The 22,736-nt window shown below is 36.7% G+C and overlaps 1 pseudogene; it reads left to right on the top strand.

Annotated features, from left to right (window-relative positions):
• The window catches only part of LOC149267600 (malate dehydrogenase, glyoxysomal pseudogene), a 76,163-nt pseudogene extending 53,889 nt beyond the window's left edge, over positions 1–22,274 (top strand).
• The last annotated feature ends 462 nt before the right edge of the window (positions 22,275–22,736 follow it).

Below are 22,736 nucleotides of genomic sequence, written 5' to 3'. Positions count from 1 at the left end.
AACCAAGTAAATGGTATTGAATTACTATTATCCTTAGAATTTAGTTACAATAGGTAACTGCATATTTATTTAATAATAATTGTTTAAATCAAAGTGTCCAATGTTTAATTAGATATTAATAAATTAGGGTAAACTAAATAATGGTAAACTACATAAATTATAACAATATTTATTATTATTCCTAAATATAATAAATAGATATTTATTATTATTCCTAAATATATTTATTATTCTTATAGTTACCTATTGTAACTATAAGAATAATAAATATATTTAGGAATAATAATAAATATCTATTTATTATATTTAGGAATAATAATAAATATTGTTATAATTTATGTAGTTTACCATTATTTAGTTTACCCTAATTTATTAATATCTAATTAAACATTGGACCCTTTGATTTAAACAATTATTATTAAATAAATACGCAGTTACCTATTGTAACTAAATTCTAAGGATAATAGTAATTCAATACCATTTACTTGGTTTTAAATAATTTTAAATATAGGTTATTTAATAAATATGAAGATATATTGACCATTATATTTAAAAACAATAGATTTATTCAATTAACTTATATTAATAATAAAATCAGGGGTTTGACTTTGATCCTCTGGTTAAAATTAGCCGTTGCAATAGAGCCGTTGGAGTCTCTGCACACTCTACTTAATCAAGCTAAGCCAGATCAGTTCTTCAACTTGTCCTGATGATGAACCACACTTGTTGGTTCGAAACGCGTCGACAAAAGATTAATTATGTGATTTCGCCGAAGATTATCTAAACAAAACCCAAATTAATTTAAAAATTGTTAGAAACGTATACTAGAATATGTAAAATTAGTAAATCATTAAATAATAATAAACAAATAATATATTAATTAACAAGGATAAGAATCAAATTAATTTAGAACTGTTAAATAAAAATATTAGTTAGTTATAACGGCTAGATTGACCATGATAAGGGGTATTTAATTTAATTTATATATATATGTATATATTCGGTTATTAATATAGAATAAATTAATATAATATAGTAAGTAAAACCTAAAATAAATTAATTTCAAATATATTAATATAATAATAATAAATACATAAATAAATAAAATTAATCTAAAAAATAAAAATAAAAATTAGACCACTCAAGGGTTGAAAAAAAAAAAAAAAAATATATATATATATATATATATATATATATATATATATATATATATATATATATCTTCAAGGTAAAAAAATAAAAAATAAAAAATAAAAAATAAAAAATAAAAAATAAAAATAAAAAATAAAAAATAAAAATAAAAATAAAAATAAAAATAAAAATAGAAATAGAAATAAATATAAAAAATAAAAGTAAAAATGAAAGGTAAAACCTCAAGTCTAAAAGGAACGGGAATATTCATAAATGAAGATCTCATTCGAGAAGACCAAGCATAATTAAGAAAGGAGGTTCAAAAGGTAAAAGAAGCTAGAAAGGAAGGAAAATGGGCAATAATCAGAAATAGAAAAGCCGTTATTCGAGATAGAAACCAAAAAGATAGTAATCAATAGCAATTAAACATGCTCCGGATCCTTTCTTCGAATTGTCGGGGCTTCCCATGGAACAAAGGCCCCAAGATAAGTTGGATTTCAAATGATGTTGATATTATTTTGCTCGTTGAAACTTGGGAGCACGAAGAATCTAAGGTCCCTAACATAGATGGCTTTACGCTATGGTCTACCTGGAACAAGCGATCCTCCCGTAGAGGCATTGGGGGAATAGCTTGTTACATTAAGAAGAACATCTCCCCCCATGTTAGGATTTATAAAAACGACCCTCACAACCAATATAGTTGGATAGAGATCAAAGACATTAATAATAAAAAGTCCTACATAGCAATATGTTATTTTCCCCCCATTAATTCTAACTTCTATAAGAAGAAGAATCTAGATAAATCTAACCCTTACAATGGTTTAGAGAATGATATTTCTAGCCTAAGGAATGATGGTAATATCCTTTTAATAGGTGACTTTAATGCTTGAACTTCAAACAACCAAGCTATTATTCTAAGCAATCATTCCAACCCTAATCCTCTTTGGTTAGATGAAGACCCTACTCTGGCTAGCAAGTACAAAAGGAACTCTGAAGATCTCGGGGAAAATTTGTTTGGGTCGGAGCTAGTCAAGCTCTGTAGTGCTCAGGATCTCATAATTTGCAACGGTCTAAAGAAGTGGCCCAATTCTAGCAAGATGACCTGCATCCATGGGCTTGGTAGCAGCGTGCTAGACTATGTTATTTCCGATCTCCCATTATACAACGAAATAATAAATTTTTACATCTTAAACGACCATGAACCTGACTCTGATCATAGGCCTTTACTTATAACTCTCAATTTTGTCATGCATAGAGTTCCCATAGAAAGTAATACTTATAGCCAAAAGAACTTAATATTTGATAGAAATAAAAATGATATCTTTCTAAATGAACTAAAAACTAATTTTCTTCCTTTATCTAATATAGACAACATAGAAGACCTCTATCATAATTTTATTACAACCTTCTCATATTCTATTAACAAGTTCTCAATTGAAGTTTCAAATAATAAAATAAATAGCAAAACCAATCCATGGTATGACAAAGATTGTAAAAGTGCAAGGAGAGCAATTAAGGAAGTTGTTGATGAATCTCTTAAAATGAACAAGATAAAAATATACAAAGCCCTAACTAAAAGGAAAAAGAGGCAGTACATTCGTCAAAGACAGGAAAATCTCTTACACCTCTCTAAGGTAGCTCCTAAGAAATTTTGGAGGCAGATTCTAACTAGGAAGACTAAGGATAATAATAAAATTTCTCTTTGCGATTGGAATTCCTATCTTAAAAAGCTTTATGAATCTCCAAATATCATGGATAATTTGGAAACCCTTCTCACAACGAAAGAATTTTTCTCTTTAGAAGACATTAAGTTTGGCGTTAATCGCCTCGCTAATGGGAAAGCTAAGGACATTGAAGGTTACCAAGCAGAAATCTTAAAAATTGGAGGTCCTGTCCTCATCCCCCACATCCACAAGCTTTTCAATCAAGCAGTCAAGCAAGGGTTCCCTAAACCTTGGACTGAGAGCCTCATTATCCCTATTTTTAAAAGTGGTGATACAAATAACCCCTCTAATTATCGAACAATTATGATCAACCCTCTCTTAGCCAAGTTATATGGTAGTATTTTGGAAAAAACGTTAAGCATATGGCTTGAAAGTGAAGGTAAGCGGGCTAAAGGCCAAGTAGGTTTCAGAAGGCATCACTCAACAACAGACCACCTTGTTACGCTTAGGATCATTGCGGAGGAATGTTGTAATGACAAATACAATTTATTTTTTTGCTTTGTGGATTTTAGAAAGGCTTTCGATAGGGTTCCTAGATCCAACCTTTGGAATAGATTAGAAGAGCTAAAGGTTCCTCTCGAGTTGAGAGCTACTGCTATAAGGTTATACGAGAATGTAATTGCCAAGCTAAAGAGTAATGAAGGGTGGTCGAAAGAAATTAAGTGTAACATTGGAGTTAAACAAGGTTGCCCCCTCTCCCCTACCCTATTTGGCATTTACATCGATAAGCTCGAAGGCTATTTAGAGGAAGCAGGATGTGATGGCACGACCTTAGTTGGGATAGTCATCATCCTTCTTCTTTATCTTGACGATATTGTTCTTTTGGCAAGGTGCCCATCTGATCTTAATAAGCAACTCAAGCTTCTTAAGGATTTCTGCTCTACCATGGGTATGACTGTTAACACTGACAAAACAAAAGTTATGATTATCAAATCCAAGAAGGACACTTACGCTAATTTTATGTATGACAATAATAACTTGGAGGAAGTGTATTCTTACAAGTACCTAGGAATTGATATTCATCACAAGCTCAACTGGAACCATAGCATTTAGAAAAGGATTAATGGGGGGTGGAAATCTTACTATGGTCTTGAAAATAATTGTAAAATTGCAAACCTTGTAATGTGGGATAAAAAGAAGTTCCTCTTTGAAACTTTAGTCACTCCTGTTATCTTATATGGCTGTGAGGCTTGGGGTTGCAGCATCTCCAGAGAATCATGGAGAAAGATTGAGCAAATGCAGAAGCGTTTTATAACTTATAACCTGAAAATTAAAAGTAATACACCCTATCCTATTCTCCTTATAGAAGCAGGTCTTTCCCCTATTGAGAGCCTAGCTATGCTTAGGTTTCTGTTGTACAAGCACAAAATCAGTAACATAAACGATCATAGACTTCCTAAGCTAGCTTTAAATTCTAGCCAAAACCACCTAAGGCTCAATCGAGGGTGGCATAAAGACACAAGGGCCTGGTTAAACTATTGGGAGATCAATGAAAATGATGCATTGCAAAACATAAATAGCATTAAAGATATTGTTACTTCTAAGTTCAAAGAAAAAATGTGGTGTGAGAAAGACTTAGCGGCTAAAAGAAAATTAAGTTATTATAAGAAGGTCATCAACCCCACCCTAGAAGATCAAAAGTATCTCTCTATTTTAACTAGCTCAAAGAAGAAAATTAATATAGCAAAGATTAGAATGAATTCTCATGAGCTCCATAGTGAAACGGGTCGTTGGGCAGTTCCTAAAACGCCATGGACGGAAAGGATCTGCCATATATGTAAGAATAGGAACATCAAGGATGAAAACCACTTCCTCTTAGAGTGCCCCGCATATAACCACATTAGATCTCAGTTTCACAATCTTTGTTACAATACTGACCTTCCTAGCCTTTTACAATGTCAAAATTATAGTGAGCTCGGGAGGCTTCTCTCCAAGCTGTTTGAGCATAGGAATAAAATCTTAAATCAAAATAGATAATTTGTTTCTTTAGGTCCGATAGACCATTATTTGGTCTCAACGGACGTTAGCCATCATCATCATCATCATCATCATATTATATTAATTTATTCTATATTAATAACCGAATATATACATATATATAAAAAATTAAATTAAACGCCCCTTATCATGGTCAATCTAGCCGTTATAACTAACTAATATTTTTATTTAACACTTCTAAATTAATTTGATTCTTATCCTTGTTAATTAATATATTATTTGTTTATTATTATTTAATTATTTACTAATTGTACATATTCTAGTATACGTTTCTAACAATTTTTAAATTAATTTCGGTTTATTAATATATTTAAAATTAATTGATTTGTAATTAATTTATTTTATGATTTACTTATTATATTAATTTATTCTATATTAATAACTGAAATTTCTTTTATATAAATAAAATAAATAAATAATATAAATTAATACCCCTTATATGGTCAAACTAGCCAGTATGAGGTCAAATCTAGCTGTTGTCTTATCGAGTAATCTGAGTCAGTGGATATTCTGCCCTATCTATTTAAAGTGCATAGCCAGATCTGCTCATTCAACTTGTCCTGACGATGAACCACACTAGTTGGTTCGAAACGCGTCGACAAAAAATTTTCCATGTGATTTTCGCTAAAGAATTTTTCAAAAATTTGATATGGATCACAGAAGTCTCAATTCAATAAATTTAATTTCTGAAGCAATTGTATAGAAGTTGAGATTATTAACCACGCCTCACAAGAAACCATATCCATTAGGTTGGTTATGTGATAAAGAAAAGCTACAAGTGACTAGACAAGGTAAACTTAAGTTTTCTTTTGGGTCAGCATTTGTAGATGAGGTTGAGTTAGATATAGTTCCTTTGGATATATGTGGAATTGTTTTAGGAAGTCCTTACTTGTATGATAGAAAAGCTATTTTCTATAGAGCTGAGAACAAGTATCTACTCGTTAAAGATGGAATCAAATATATTGTAAGAGCTCATAAGCTAAAGAATAATTATACTCTCATAAACTCAGGGCAGGTGAAGAGAATTGTAAATGCATGAAAACAATTTTTACTGATGGTTGTAAAGGAAAAGAAACCTGATAAAACCAATGTATTTGAGGGTTGTGATGCTAAACAACAAGCTGATTTAGAAAAAGTTGTTTCAGAATATGACATATTATTTCAAGAACTTAAAGGTTGCCACCCAAAAGGGAAATAGTACATGATATTAATTTGCAGCAAGATGCTCCATTGCCTAACATCGAAATGTACAAGTTGTCTGCTTTAGAGAATGCAGAAATCAAGAAGCAGGTACAGGAGCTACTCAAGAAAGGGTTCATAAGACCTAGCACATCGCCATGTGGGTCCCCAATTATCTTGGTGAGAAAGAAAGATGGTTCATGGACAATGTGCATTGATTACTGAGCACCAAATAAAATAACAATAAAAAATCATTATCCCCTTCCTCGCATACACAATCTATTAGATCAGTTGAAATAAGTTGCTTATTTTTCCAAGTTGAACTTGCATAGTGGATACCATCAGGTCAGAGTTGTAGAGCAAGATGCATGGAAGACTGCTTTGAAAACAAAACAGGGATTGTATGAGTGGTTGGTTATGCCTTTTGGCTTAACTAATGCTCCTACTACTTTCATGAGAGTAATGAATGATGTACTCAGAGCTTTTATTGATGATTTTGTCATTGTATATTTGGATGACATTCTTCTATTCAACAAAATGTGGGAAGAAAATTTAAAGCATGTTAAGCAGACTCTATATGTTTTGAAAAGAGAAAATCTTTATGTTAAACTCTCAAAATGTTAATTTGGAAAAACATCTTTGAATTATTTGGGTCATATAGTAGGGGGTGGTGAACTGAAGATAGATCCCTCTAAGGTTGCAGTCATTGTAAATTGGCATAGGCCCAAATCTGCTATAGAATTTAGAAGCTTCCTAGGAGCAGCACAATATTGGAGAAAGTTCATTTCTAACTTTTCCTTAATTGCAACTCTCTTACATGCTTTAACAGGATTGAACAAGGTGTTTCAGTGGGGAGGCAAACAGTAAAAAGCCTTCAACACCTTGAAAGAAAAGATTAGTACAACACTAGTACTAACACTGTCTGATCTTCAAAGATCATTTGAGATTGAAATGGATACCAGTGACTATGCCATGGGAGCAATGTTGATGCAACATGGTAAACACATATGCTATCATTCTGAGACATTTAATTCTGCACTAGTTAACTATCCCACATATGATAAAGAATTGTATGCATTAGTACAGAGTGTGAAGAAGTGGAAACATTACTTAATGGGAAAAGAGACAGTTATACACATTGATCATAAACCACTTCAATATTTACACTCCCAAACTAAGTTGCAACAATCAAGAAACTATAGGTGGATGGGTTTTCTACAACAATTTCATCTTGTCATCAGATATAAAAAAGGCATACACAATAAAGTTGCAGACCTGTTGTCCAGACCAATTATAAATGCATCTACTATATTTAAGTATAATTCAATATTGCATGAAACCTACATTGAACAATATGCTCAAGATATAGATTTTAAAGACATGTATGCAACTTTAAGTCAAGGAAAACAAGTAGGATAATTGGATTATCATGTTAAGGAACAACTCTTGTATAAATTTGGGAAGCTATGCATTCCACAAACTGAAAGAGTAAAGATAATTCGAGAGGCACACACTTCTCTAATATCGGGTCACTTTGGTGTAGGTAAAACAGTTGCATAGCTGCAAAGATTTTTTTATTGGCCAAAAATGAATGAGACAGTTTCTAAGTATGCAAGAGGGTGTGTTATAGACATTTTTGGGCACTGCAAACCCAAGCATAAAATGTTCATAAACCAAGGGCTCCTAAGTCCCTAAAAGTGTTGTTCCAACCCCTAAAGGAACAAGGTCAATTGATTACAGCTTCTCCCAGAAGTTCTCCAAGAAAAACTACTCAAAACTGGTCAAAACAGGATCATTGCACCTGCTCCATAGGCAAAGTGTGTTGCATCTCACCTAAGTACACTATGTGGGTGCATTGCATTTCAAAAATCCCTTCTTTGGGGTGCGATGGGCGAGAAGAGATAAATGGCAGTGTCAATCCGCGAGGTGGAGAGGCATGAAATCTTCCAGAAACTTCTCCTGTGACAATTGCCTCTCTAAATTCGACCAAGGACGAGTAAGATATCATCAATCTCCAAGTGGAAGCAAGAACTATCAGAGGGAAGACACTAATAAAATCACAAGCTAACTCATCTCCCTTACAGATATCTATATATAGATCCCTCAACCTAGAGATCCAGAAGCTGGAATTTTGCATCTTGTAAGGAATTGTCGTTAGTTTCTTGAGGCATCATCATAGTATTGGGTGATCTAAGCTTTGCATGAGGTGAAGAAGGGCTTACTTGCTGAGAGGATGATGCTGGGTCAGAACAACTGGTTGTAACTCTCTTGGCTCTTTCTTGATTATCAATAAAGCTATTCAAGTTTTCTTCCATACTCTTGTTTAATCTATGTTTTGTGCATTTGTATGGTCAATTTATATCTGATCCTAGATTGTTTATGATAATAGATCCATGTTCTTGTATAGTGTTATGTTGCTTTGATTCTATAGGTACTCTGTGAAGATGGGTATACAAGGAAGTGAGTAGCAAAGGACTATTAGAAGAGAGAGGAATCGAGCAAGGAACCACGTGCAAGATAGAGGTTGGTCTCCTTTATTCTTCTCTCATCTATCTTTCATAAAGGAAAACGAAAGTAGTTTTACATTGTTTGTTTCTAAGGTAGCTACCACACCTCAGTGGGATTAGCAGTTCTCCATAGACACTTTTCCCTGTAAAAAAATGGCGACTCCACTGGGGAGCGACTAGGTTGTTTGTTTATCTACCTTTGTTTACTTTATAAACTTACAGATGGAGCCTGAAGTTGAGCGAGGTAGCTTTCGAACTGCATTTTCTATGCAAATGCAAAGTAGATAAATGTCGCTTCAGTCAATCTCCGGGTTTTGTTTATGAGTTAAATAGTCGATTTACAAAATCTCTAATTGCCCTTATGGTAGCTCTAGTAACCTCCTTATATCTATCCATGTTGTTGATTTATTGATTACGACTTGCTCGGCCAAAATCCCTAAACTGAACTGCAAACTGTGACCCGAAACCCAAGCAAAGTCTCGTCCCTGGCCCAACGCAGTCTTTGTTCTGTGAATCTGAAATTCAGCGCATTTCCCAAGTGTAGTAGGTGCGTTGCATTTCAAATTCACTGTGTTACAGGTGCGCTGATCAGACTAGGCATTGTTCATGAATGTTGGTTTCTGTGTTCACTCTTTTCAGATCTATTCAAGAATTTTGCTGCCTGTAGTCAGTATACCTCTGTTTGAAACCCCTTTCTTTGTTGTTATTCCGCCTCCATTGTGCAAAGAAATGCAAATGTTTTTGTGTATTTGTTGAGTCATTTTCAATTATCCTTTACAAAAAAGTAACGTAATTGTACTGTCGTTTCTTGATTTGAAAGTGTCGCAAGTGTCATTTTCAGTCATAGAAGAGAGTCTGATTGCTCTTGATAGTCGATTACCCTGTTACTATTGTATTTGATCTAAATTAGTAAGTTTTTCTAGTGCTGAAAGCAAGTCTTCATTTCCAAATCCCAAAGTGTTGTCATTGTCCTCATTTTGATTTTTAAAAGAAGCTTGTTAGTAATAGTCGCTTGAAAAGTAATTCAGATTTGAGCATTAGCTTTCTTTTTATCATTCACATATTAAGAACGCTGAAAACAAATACATGCATGTGCATTTTCATTTAGATTGTTTGATTGGTTTGATTTAGGACAATGCATATAGTGTGTGCTCTATGCTCTTTGTGAAAGAATATTGTCTCTCTTTCCTTAGTAGCTAGGATTTTCATTGCACAAAGAAGATAAAAAGACTGTTTATCATCTTAGATTGCATTTTAGGAATTGTACATCTACATCACGTGATGAACCTGAAAGAAAAATTTCTTAAGCAAGATCAACTATAAAATAAATTTAATGAATCTAACAACACTTTGGAACCTAACACAAAACATCTAGAAGTCTAGTCTAGAGACGTATTCTGGTGTCGTAAAGCCTGGTAATTGTTGTTCTCACTATTGATTGGGTGATTCCTCCACTTTGAGATAATAAGTTATGCTCCCACGTACTGTCGAGTATATTTTGGGAGACCACAATAGGCTTAATCCTTTATCCTTAGGAAGTTGTGTCTGCCGCCCTATCAATCGCAATGCACTGAACACAACATTCGGGAAGATTGACTATTGTACTGTAAAAAGTATTCTGCAGTTTTGCAATTGGTATGGTAATCCCTCTGCCTAGATTTCCAGAGCAGTCCCTTTCGTTCCTTTTGAGACTCCTTAACGGAAAAGGTCCATCTGAGCACTTGTCACTTCAGGTTAATTAAAAATCGAATGCGACTAGAGTTATCTTTTGTTTTTTCTTGACTCTTTAAAATTGAAAAAACAAGCTGTGTCAAAGCGTCTAAAATTTATTTTAAACAGAATAATCATGACCTTTCCTACGTTGGTCTTGGGTTGAGAGAATGGAGTCCACCAACCAAGGAGTTCCCCTTGGAGGAAATCCTGGTCCATTCTCCTCTTGGGGAGATGTTGGTGCACCCCACATGGCCACATTGTCACTTCTAGGATTGACGATTGGCTTGCCTGTATGGCTTTTCACAACCTCCGTCGTTCAGAACACCGCGATTCCTGAACAATCGAGTCAGCAACTAGACAATTCCATAGTTATCCACCAACCCTCTACTTCATCCAATTCTTCTTCTCCTCCTTCCTCTTCGATTGATGGGGCTGGTAAAGCCAAAAATCAAGTATCTGAGAAGAAGAAGGAAAAGAAGAAGAAAGTGATGAAGAAGAAGGAGCCAAAGGCGAAAGGGGGCAACCAAGCATCGTCTAGCGAAAATCCACACACTGCACCAACCAGGCCTAAATCGCCATGTGTCATTTGCAAAGGATACCACTATCATAGATATTGTCCCTGCATCCCTCAGATCTTAAGGGACTGGTCTCCTCGTTTGCACAACCCGGTGTCATCAACCTCTGATGATAATGTTGAAAACGCACTGTCGACTAGTGAAAGTGAAGCCCCTCGGCAAAAAGGAAAGTGAAAATTTTCTTGTAAACTGTGTGAAGGAAATCACGCCATCCACCGTTCTCCCTTCTTAGATGAGGCTAAAAGAGTTTTGGACGATCGTCCGGTTTCACTATTACGACTTCCTCCTGGATATAAGGAACTCTTGTCGAGTCTGTCGCTAGTTGAAAATCCGGCTGATCCACCCAGGTGGTCGGCCAAAGCATCTATCATTGAAGATAAACCTTCTGAACCCATACCAGACAAAAGTCAAAAGGTCGAGGCGGCAGTTGACCCGGTCTTGCCTTCAGAGGTTCCATCTTCAGATGATACAGTCACTCAAGAGAACAAGGATGACACCGTCTAAATTCTTTTCATAGACACAGACTCCACTAAACATGGGGGAAATTTACCCATTCCTTTACCACAGGAAGGAAGTTCGTCAGAGTCGTACCCGGCCGTCTATTCGGTCCCACCTACAAGCAACCTAGTTGTTTCTTTCGACTGGAATCAGCTAGGAAGACCTCGTTTTCCGGCTAGTATACCATTCTAAATCATTGTTCAAATATATAGAATGGTTATGGTTGATACCATCATAGATGAAGGGGCTTCTGCGAGTATCCTTTCCTCAACTTCTTGGAAAGCGCTTGGTTTTCCATCGCTTTTTCCTGAGATGAGAAATCTAACAGGCTTTGACAAAGGAACCAGTCAACCATTAGGGATCCTTCCCAATGTGCCCATAACATTGAGAGGTAAGACCGTTTAAATGAATGTAATGGTAGTCCAAGGACCCCTGGATTATAATCTACTCCTTGGACGAGACTATATTTATTGCATGAGAGTCATTGTCTCATCACTCTTTAGAGTAATGTGTTTTCCGCACGAAGGAAGAGTGGTCAAGCTCATAGACCAGCTTTCATTTCCCGGTTCACACATAGCAAATAGTCATATACCATCCCTAAATGGTCTTTTCATTCAAGGAATGTCTCATCAATCCCCAGTCCGTCCTCCTGATCAGCGCGAGTGATTCGGAGGACATGACTGAAACCCAGGGGGCATGCACCCTCGTCTTCTTCGGCAGGAAAACTTCAGGTATATGGTAGGTTTCCATGAGGGATATATGACTAGTCTGAGGCTCCGTCCATGATTGGAAAAGGGGGTTGGATTGGAATAAGATTCCCATGTCAAAGTTATGTTGGTGGAGGCGTCTGCGCCACTCGCCTTTGTCTATTTCGGTAGGCATCGCCAAATAAGTGTTTTGTTTGAAGTCCAGATAAAACAATCTTTGGTAACCTGAAAGAGGTAAACCTTTCCTGACAAAATGAATGTCTTGTCGATAAAATAGAAGGTGACCTTGAAACTCTATTTTATACCTGGGGGCATGCAAACCTTTTGGTGTGCAAGCGAAGAGCGACCATTTATTTTTCAAATTTGTAGGTCCTCTAACCCTTTAAACTCGTAGGATTGGTCGTTTCCTAACTTGCATAAAGAAAGGATGTGGGGCAAAGATTTGAAAAATTGTCGTTTTTATATATGAGACATCGTTATTATATGACTGGATATATCAAGCAGTTTTAACACGGACTTCATGCTCGTTAAAAAATAAACATAAGCAATGAGCAAATGTTTCCCCCAGTGTTTAAGCTCAATAAAAGATGAACTAATTCCTGGTAAATAACCATCGTGAATGTAGTACTTCAGCCTTTAAAGCCTTGGTTGTGTTCCCATCATTCACCTCCACTCTGTATTGGCCGATCATTCACCTCCATTTGATTTTTTACCCCTTTTGAGGAACAGCTGCGAAGAGTGATCCTGCTAGCCATCCTTGTAACACTACCGTGATTGGAAAATTCCAAACCTTACCTGGAATCAACTGCTACCCAATTTTATCACTTGTTCATCAAAGACGAGTCTCCTTTAAGCTCTTTTCAACTGACTCGTAAAATATGAAAAGATTGCCGAGCCATTGGCCTCTCCAGCTCATTAAAAGGACTGGAAGTGCTATCCCTCCTTTAGATTTTAATCTTTTTGGACCTGAGGGATTATTACACAAAAAGATCGAGCGCTTATTTTATTCAGCTCGTTAAAAGTATAAAAAATTCATCCCTTCTATATTGTTTTATACTTTTTCGGACTTAAGGGATTAGATGACGAAAAATGATTTTTGGAGTTTCCTTTACGTCCTTTTTCAGACTCTCTAAAATTGAAAAGGATCGAGTTATCTTTGTCGTTAAACTCGTTAAAACCTAATAGTGACAAACTTTTCCATAGCAGACAAGAACGAGTTTCACTATCGCTAGGCTCGTTAAAACATAGCGATGAGTTTGCCCGAAGGGAAAATCATAGAACAAGCACATGTTATCCTCCTCAAGCTTGACAAAAATAAAGAGGTAATGGTCAGCAATGACTGGGGAAAATTGGGAAGAAAACTTGAAGAAACTTTGTTGGTAGCAAGTCGCTCTTGAACATGACACTTTCACTCCGCATCCAAGTCTGGTTGGGTTGTCTCATTCACCGCTCACATCACCATGGTCCCATTATGCCATCCATATTTGGGGTTAATGCTACCAATCCATCACGTCAGTGTCGCCGATATGTTCAAGAGAAGTCACTTAGAGAATTCACCTGTGCCTCACCCGCTGCAATACATTTACGCTCCATTCTTTCATGACCGTCGCCCTGAACCTTATATCACCAGATCATTTTCACCTCCATTAAAATCATTTGCTCTGTTCCGTGTCATTTATGTGGGATTCATTAAGGCCCTCCTATGACGGATCACTTATTGTCGACATCAGCTCATTATCCAAGAAGTCGATCTAGGAACACCCCTTTCAGTACTTTGAAGCTTGCATGCCTCAATGGAAAGTTTCTCACTTCCGGCGACAGGTTTTGGCCTACGACGGAAAGATTTGGCGTGGTGTTTGACACCAAGTCGTTTATTCACACCACGTGAATTATACTACAGTACCTTGAGGTTCATTATCATTATCGGTGATTCCTCTCACGCCTGTTAACAACTTACATCATTGGCTGGTAATCAGGTGTTGTCTTTCCATGTTCGACTCCAGAACACCTCTCACATGGATCGACTTGTACTTTGAGTGAAGATCAAATGAGATTGAAGACTCCAGATCTAGTTTCATCCATCCGAGCTGCGATATATATTTAGGAAAATAAAGACATCAAATGTAAATCATTACGGCACAGATAATCATCCAATCAAAGGGATGATGGCTCTACCAGAATCATCAGTATACACTCAAACGATTGTCTGTCCTATGTACATGAAAATGAATTTATAAAGCTGAGCATGGGAATGCCCGCCTCATCTAGATCATGAAAAATATTATGAAGATAATGTATTGTATTGTATCTTATTACAGGTCTCCTCCCGGCTTGAAAGAACTTCAGATCCTCATGATAAAGCATTTCACCCGACATAAAAAAATATTAATGACCTCATGCTTTAAGGGGCAATTGTTATAGAAATTTTTGGGCACTGCAACCCCAAGCATAAAATTTCCATAAACCAAGCACTCATAAGTCCCTAAAAGTGTTGTTCCAACCCCTAAAGCAACAAGTTCAACCGATTACAGCTTCTCCCAGAAGTTCTCCATGAAAAACTACTCAGAACTGGTCAAAACAGGATCATTGCACCTGCTCCCTAGGCAAATTGTGTTGCATCTGTTATGAAACCAATTCAGCTATGGCAATATTGTTTGAACTGGGAGCTTGTCGCCTATAACCTTCTTTAATCATGAAACATGGAAAACTGGGTGCAATCGAGAAGGTGCAGGAAGCTCCAATTTGTATGCCATAGTACCAATCTTGTGCAACACCTTGTATGGACCATAATACTTTGGTAATAATTTATTATCCTTCTTAGCTTGCTTGAGGGACATTTGCTTATATGGTTGTATCCGTAGGAATACCCAATCACCTACATCAAAACTTATTTCACTGCGATGTTGATCTGCCTGTTGTTTCATTATATTCTGTGCCAACACGAGGTTATCCTTTAAGAGTTGGAAGACTTGTTGTTGATGTTCGATGTGATGTTCCATTGCCTGAACCTTAGAATTTTCTCTTAAATATGATGTGATGGATGGTGGTTGATACCCATAAAGTGCCATAAATGGGATCATTTTTGTTTCTGTATGAAAGGAATGTTATACCACCGTTAAGCCAGAGGCAAGCATTTGACCCATTGTGTCTGTTTATCAGATACAAAGCAACGAAGATATCCTTCCAAACATTTGTTTACTATCTCAGTTTGCTCATCAGATTGAGGATGATAATATGAGCTATGAGCTAACTAAGTACCAAGACAAGAAAATAATTCTGTCCAAAAATTTCCAGTGAAAATTGGATCTCTGTCACTTACAATAATCTTTGGGTTTCCATGTAGCTTTTGAATTGTTTCCATAAATGCAGTAGAAACTGTACTGGCTTTAATTGGATGTGATAATGCACAAAAGTGTGCATACTTGGTAAGTTTTTCAACTACCAGCATGATGACACTCTTTCCCTCAGACTTGGGTAAACCTGTGATAAAATCCATTGATACCTCCTCCCAACGTTGGCTTGGAATGGATAAAGGTTGTAATAGACCCGGTGTCTTAATTTTTTCAACTTTATTTTGTTGGAAAACCAAACATTCTGCCACAAACTTTTGAATATCTGATTTAAGGACATTCCAAAAAAATTCCTTCTTAACCTTGTGGTAAGTTTTTAAAAATCCTAAGTGCCCTCCTAAGGGAGAAGTGTGCAATTCCATAAGAGTCTTTTGTTTTAGCTGGGAATTCTTACAGAGGTATAAGCGATCTTTGTACCATAACGAACCATTTTTCGAGCTAAATGTATCAGACGTACTAGAATCTTGTTGTAGCTTTTGAATAAGTGCCCACACTTCTTCGTCATTCTTCCATTCCTCCCTTGCTTCATTTATCCAATCTGGTTGGATGATAGAAATAGCGCACAACAATGCTTCCACATCCTCATCCTTCCTTGAGAGTGCATCTGCCACCACATTTCGCTTCCCTTTTTTGTAGATGATTTCAAAGTCATAACCCAACATCTTTGTGACCCACTTTTGTTGCTCTTCAGAGGATAATCTTTGTTCTAAAAAGTATTTAAGGCTATCATGATCCGTTTTTACCTTGAAGTGTCTTCCCATTAGGTAGGGTCACCATTTCTTAAGTGCATGGAGTATTGCCAACATTTCCTTCTCATAAATAGCTTTGCTTAGAAACTTTCCATTGATTAGACGTCTTCCAAAAGAAATGGGTCTTTCATCTTGCATTAGAACAACACCAATTCCATTTCCTGAAGCATCACATTCCACAATAAAGGTTTTTTTGAAGTCTGGTGTAGCTAAGACAGGTGCTTGGTACATTGCCTCTTTAAGATGTTCAAAGGACTTTGTTGCTTTTGGATTCCATGAAAATGCATATTTGTTCAATAATGTTGTTAGAGGTGCTGCTATTCTCCCATAATTCTTAACAAACTTGCGATAATACCCTGTCAACGCAAGAAATTTGTGCAAATGCTTTATGGATGTGGGGATTTTCCATTCCTTAATGGTTTTAATTTTGGTAAGGTCTACCTTAACTCCTTCATGAGATACAATATGACCCAAATATTCCACCTCCTGGACTCCAAAGAAACATTTGGATATTTTGGCATATAATTGTTTCTCCTCCAATAGTTGTAGCACCCTGTCAACATGTTCAACATGATCCTTCCAAGACTTGCTGTAGATAAGTATATCATCAAAAAATACTAACACAAATTTTCTAAGGAATGGTTTGAAAATTGAATTCATCAAACCTTGAAATGTTGAAGGTGCATTGGTAAGGCCAAAAGGCATGACCAAAAATTCATAATGACCCTCATGAGTTCTAAATGCCATTTTCGGAATGTCTTCAATCTTCATTCTAATTTGATGATATCCTGAACGAAGATCCAACTTGGTGAAGTAAATTGATCCATGCAATTCATCCAGTAATTCATCAAGGACAGGAATGGGGAACTTATCTTTAATAGTGAGCTTGTTGAGCTCCCTCTAATCCAGACACATGCGCCATGATCCATCCTTCTTGTGCACCAATACTACTGGAGTAGAGAAAGAACTTTGACTCAGTTGAATTAAACTAACCTCTAGCATTTCTACAACCATACGTTCAATTTCACTTTTTTGGACATAGGGATATCTATATGGCCTGATGTTTGGAGGAACACTTCCTGGAATTAGATGAATAGCATGATCATGATCACGCATATGTGGGAGACCTTTGGGAGTCTCAAATACCTTATAATGATTGTCCAGGACTTTTTCGAGATCTGGAGAAAAAGATGATTCTAATGTGGAAACATCTAGCGAACATAATCGTGCAATTACACCCCTCTGCTCCTTTTTTAGAAGCTTTGTCATACCATTAGAGCTGATTATCTTTCCTGGTTTCCCTGCAATACCCATTAATTCAACTTCCTTTCCTTCCGTAGAAAATTTGATGAAAAGTTCTTGAAAATTAAAAGGTATTGTACCCAAGGATTGTAGCCATTGGACTCCTAGTACAACATCAGCACCTCCAATTGGAATGGAAAGCATTGGGCTAGTCAATACATATTCTCCCATGGATAGCTTGATATTATGGCACTTTCCAGAGAAATTTATTGTTCCTCCACTTGCAATCATCACTTGACACTCTCGTGCTGGATATTGGAAGAAATTCAATTCTTTTACTACCCTACAATGAATAAAATTGTGGGTGATTCCTGAATCAATCAACACTATCACCTTTTTCTTCTTGATTTGTCCTTCTATCTTGATGGTTTGAGGAGTGGTAATTCCTGCCAATGCATTACAAGATATGGTCGGATTTATTTATTCTTCATCTAGCCTTTGTTCGTGGAGCATACCCTGTTATTTTGACCTTTCTTGCTCCTTTTCTTCTTCCTCTTCACAATATATGTAGAATAATTTATTCTCAGCACACTTATGACCTTTAGTGTATTTGCTATCACAACTATAACAAAGCCCTTTTTCTCTTTTTTCTTCCAATTGTTGTGATGTCAACCTTATAGGTTGTGGAAGACTAGGGGCAACTGCACTTCCGTCTTTATAGTTCTGAGTGGTATGCTTCCTGGTTGCCATAATTTTGCTTTCCATTTTTCTTGCTAACCTGAATGCCTTCTCTAATGAATCAGGTTCCCAAAGTCGAACATCATGTTGGATATTATCTTTTAAATACCCTATGAACACATCAATCCTATGCTGCTCTGGAATATCTTTTACCCTTATGTTCAATTTTTGGAACTCCTCAGTGTGCTCCATTATTGAACCCTTTTGTTTGAGACTTATCAATTGGCTAAAAAAAGTGTTGCTTTTTGTATCCTCATAATGTGCTATCAATTCTTCCGTAAAAATTTCCCAAGTGATAAATTGTTTACGAGAGCAAAGCTATTGATACCATACAAACTGATTTGGTTCCAAATATAAAGTTTCCATACGTACCTTTTGTGTGGTTTGCACATTATTGAGATCGAAGAACTGCTCCATCTGTAATATCCATGTGGCGGGATCCTTGCCATCAAACTTCCTCATATCGATTTTTGGAATATGGTGGGTCTTCGATCCAACATTAGAGTCTATGGAATCATGATTAACATTTCTTTTGTTCACATCATGAGTTTCCTTTACAACCTTTTCGCCATTAGTAAGTATTTCTTGTAGAAAATTTGTCAAATCTGTCTTCAAATCTACCATGTCTGTCTTCAAATCTGTCCTCAAATCTATCTTCAGATCATCCATCTTAGTTCCATGCCCCTTATCTTAGATTCCACGCCATTTATCTTAGCATCTGTTAGCTTTTGTGAGTGTGACATTTGTTGCACTTGTTCTTGTAATTTTGATATATCATGTAGCATTGCTTCCTCTTCTTCATGAGTCATGCTAGAGCTTTCAAGTTCCTTACTAGGTGTTTGCATTTTCTTTCCACGGGGCATCAGTTACCGATAATAATGCTTTACTATGCCCTTTGAATTCCTTCAATCCAAGCTTATGAAAAAATTTAAAAAAAAACTACACACCTTTTTTTACTTTGTAGAAGCCTGATATTGAATCTGATGTATCTTTGTAATTTCGAATAATCCAGTTCTGAAATTGTGACCTGTGGTAGCCTTCTATGTCCTCTTTCCAATGCCACTAGTCTGATCTAAATTGGATTCTCCAAGAAATAGTTATGCACAATCTCCCGCAGTGACCTTCTTACAAAATTTCAATCCGATGCTAAGAAAGAAAGTTATGACGATTTTCCCCAGGTCACCTGTTTTGAGTGTAATTGAGTTTGCAAAATGGCCAACTTCCTCAGATCATATCTCCGAAAATATCACACGAAAAGCTCTGAAATTTGGACCCAAGGTTCAGCGTGATTACTTCTCAAATGGGTTTGTTTTGCGACTTCTGAAACGTCACAGAAAAAAAGTTATAGCGAAAATGCCACGATGACCTGTTTGGAGCAGCGAAACCCTAGAATCCAAAGCTCTGATACCAAATGTTATGAAACCAGCTCAAGAAAAGATAGAAAAGATAGATCAACGCCTTAGAATTCAGCCTCTTCGAGCGGGAAACCTCCTTTACATTACATAAATGAACAATTCTTGGATGATACAAATGACAAAACCTCCTTTCTATATATAGGAGTCTAAGGAGTCACAATATAATCCAGTCGACCTAACAATAATAATATAAAGCCACAAAAATAACAATAGAGGGATTCTATGGGCACATTAATAACAATATGGGGTCAATGGGGGCACAACAATATAAATAAGGGGTATAACTACAATAGGAATGGGGTAATCACTAGTATTATAGGGACCCAACAACATCTCACCTAAGTACACTCTATGGGTACATTGCATTTCAAAAAGCCCTTCTATGGGGTGCAATGGGTGAGAAGAAACAAATGGCAGTGTCAATCCGCAAGGTAGAGAGGCATGGAATCTTCCAGAAACTTCTCCTGTGACACTTGCCTCTCTGAATTCAACCAAGGATGAGTAAGAGATCATCAATCTCCAAGTGGAAGCAAGAACTATCAGAGGGAAGACACTAATGAAATCACAAGCTGACTCATCTCCCTTACAGATATCTATATATGGATCCCTCATCCCAGAGATCCAGAGGCTGGAATTTTGCATCATGTAAGGAATTGTTGTTGGTTTCTTGAGGCAACATCATAGTATTGGGTGATCTATGCTTTGCATGAGGTGAAGAAGGGCTTACTTGCTGAGAGAATGATGCTGGGTCAGAACAACTCGTTGTAACTCTCTTGGCTCTTTCTTGATTATCAATAAAGATATTTAAGTTTTCCTCTATACTCTTGTTTAATCTATGTTTTGTGCATTTGTATGGTCAATTTATATCTAATCTTAGATTCTTTATGATAATAGATCCATGTTCTTGTATAGTGTTATGCTGCTTTGGTTCTACATGTACTCTTTGAAGTTGGGTATACAAGGAAGCGAGTAGCAAAGGACTATCAAAAGAGAGAGGAATCGAGCAAGGAACCAAGCGCAAGACAAAGGTTGGTCTCCTTTATTCTTCTCTCATCTATCTTTCATAAAGGAAATTGAAAGTAGTTTTACTTTGTTTGTTTCTAAGGTAGCTACCACACCTTAGTGGGATTGTTCTGCATAGACACTTTTCCCTGTAACAGGGTGTACCATGTGTGCTAAAAGCAAACCCAGTAATAGAAAACTAGGCTTGTACACTCCACTACTAGTTCCTTCTCATCCTTGGGAAAGTGTTTCCATGGACTTTGTTGGAGGACTGCCTAAATCTAGGAAAGGTCAGGACTATTTGTATGTTATTGTGGATAGGTTCAGAAAAATGTGTATTTTAATACCTTGTAACAAACATATTACAGCTGAAAAAACTACAAAGTTGTTCTTTCAGCATGTATGGGTTGATTTTGGATTACCCACTTCCATTATATCTGATCGAGATACCCAATTTGTGGGGAAATTTTGGTCGAGTTTGTGGGAATTGATGGACACCAAAATAAAAAAGAGCATAGCTTTGCATCCGTAAACAGATGGCCAAACAGAAGTGGTCAATAGGACAATGATCCAGTTGCTCAAAGGCTATTGCAGCAAGCATCCCAAGCTTTGGGATGAACATCTATGTTATGTGCAACATGCTTGCAGTCGAGCTAAACATTCTTCTACACAGAGATCTCCTTTTGAGACCTATTTTGGTTTCACACCAAGGTCTCCCTTGGATTTTGGTAAAGACATAGCAGTTGATGGACATAGTGATTTGAACAAGGCAACCAAGTTCATTGAACAAATCAAAGAGATTCACCAGTTAGTACAGGAACGGCTAAAAAAGAGCCAAGCCAAGTACAAGGCAAGGCATGACAAGCATTGGATGGAGCATAGTTTCCATGTTGGTGATCAAGTCTGGCTGTATATAAGCAAAGACAGAATGCAAGGTGAAGGTAAGAAGTTGAAGCCAATAAGGTATGGACCTTTCAAGATACTTGAGAAAATTGGTGAGTATGCTTTTCGCCTTGATCTACCAGCTTACATGCACATCTACTCAGTTGTTAATGCAGACAGCTTTAGACTATTTGAACCTTCATTAATCGAAGATCTCGAAGAGCAGAGTCAAATGCCTTCTATTGACGATCTATTGCCTAAATATCTAAATGAGTTATAGGAATATACATTTATGGACAAGAAGGTGAGAACCATGGGCAGAGGGGATGTTGAGTACCTCAAGATTGGACTCAAAGGTTCAAAACCAAGCAGTGCGAAATGGATAGAAATTGGGCAAGCAAGGAATCTATACCCTCACTTGATTGATGCTTAAAAGAAAACCAACTTTCGGTGGTCCAAAATCTTTTTTCAGTGGGAAGGCCGTGATCTGAATCGGATCCTAAACACTCTCTAAGTTTTCATAAACCCTTTCAAGTTATTCCAAAAATATTCAATTCCTAGAAAGATCAAGCTATTAGAAGCAATCCTCGTGACAGTTGCAGTTGTGATCAACGCGAAGCAATGAGGACCCTCGGTCGAGCGCACAGACCATTGGCCCATGGTAATGCGCGCTGGCACAAATTGGAAAAACTAGAGGCTAATTCAAGAAACAGGGGTAGTTTCTGATATGTGATTAGTGCTAATTGCGTATCGCAGGGCGTCCCCGTCAGTGAAGTAAAGCCACAAAGTGCCCGGACCCTAAATTACTATGAAATGCGGGAAAGTAATTACTTCAGTTCTGTAGGGCGGGATTCCACAAACTAGCAGGATATTGGAAGGCCTTGAGGAGGTAAGCAATTTTTACTGAGTCCTGTCCGATGCCACACATTGAGTGACACACATTCAGCAGAAGAGAGAGAAAGCTGCCCGCATCATATGTGTAAATGTCATGCAACTTGCCCACCCGATATGAATGATGACCGTAGGATCTGGGGGGCCCAAATCAACAGCATATGCGTGTCCTGAAAAATGACCAGATTTGATAGGTCATAAAGCAAGATTACATGGGATTTGAAGTCTGACATGGACAATGAGTTGGGAAAATATTCATGTTCACGGGTGATCTTGGAGAAAACGGAAATAACAACAATTCAAATACGATTCAAGGAATCTGACACACTCAGTTCGTTAAGAAACAACTGGCCACCTCCCTACGAGGCATTACCTTGTGATGATGACGCAGAGTAGAGGAATTCGAATGGATAAAGGCAGGAAACTAGAAAACTG

This window comes from Pinus tabuliformis, chromosome 6 (assembly GCF_031772625.1).
Source record: "Pinus tabuliformis cultivar Carrire ecotype Pingquan chromosome 6, CPIR1, whole genome shotgun sequence".
Lineage (NCBI taxonomy): Eukaryota > Viridiplantae > Streptophyta > Pinopsida > Pinales > Pinaceae > Pinus > Pinus tabuliformis.
This window is presented reverse-complemented; position numbering and strand designations above follow the sequence as displayed.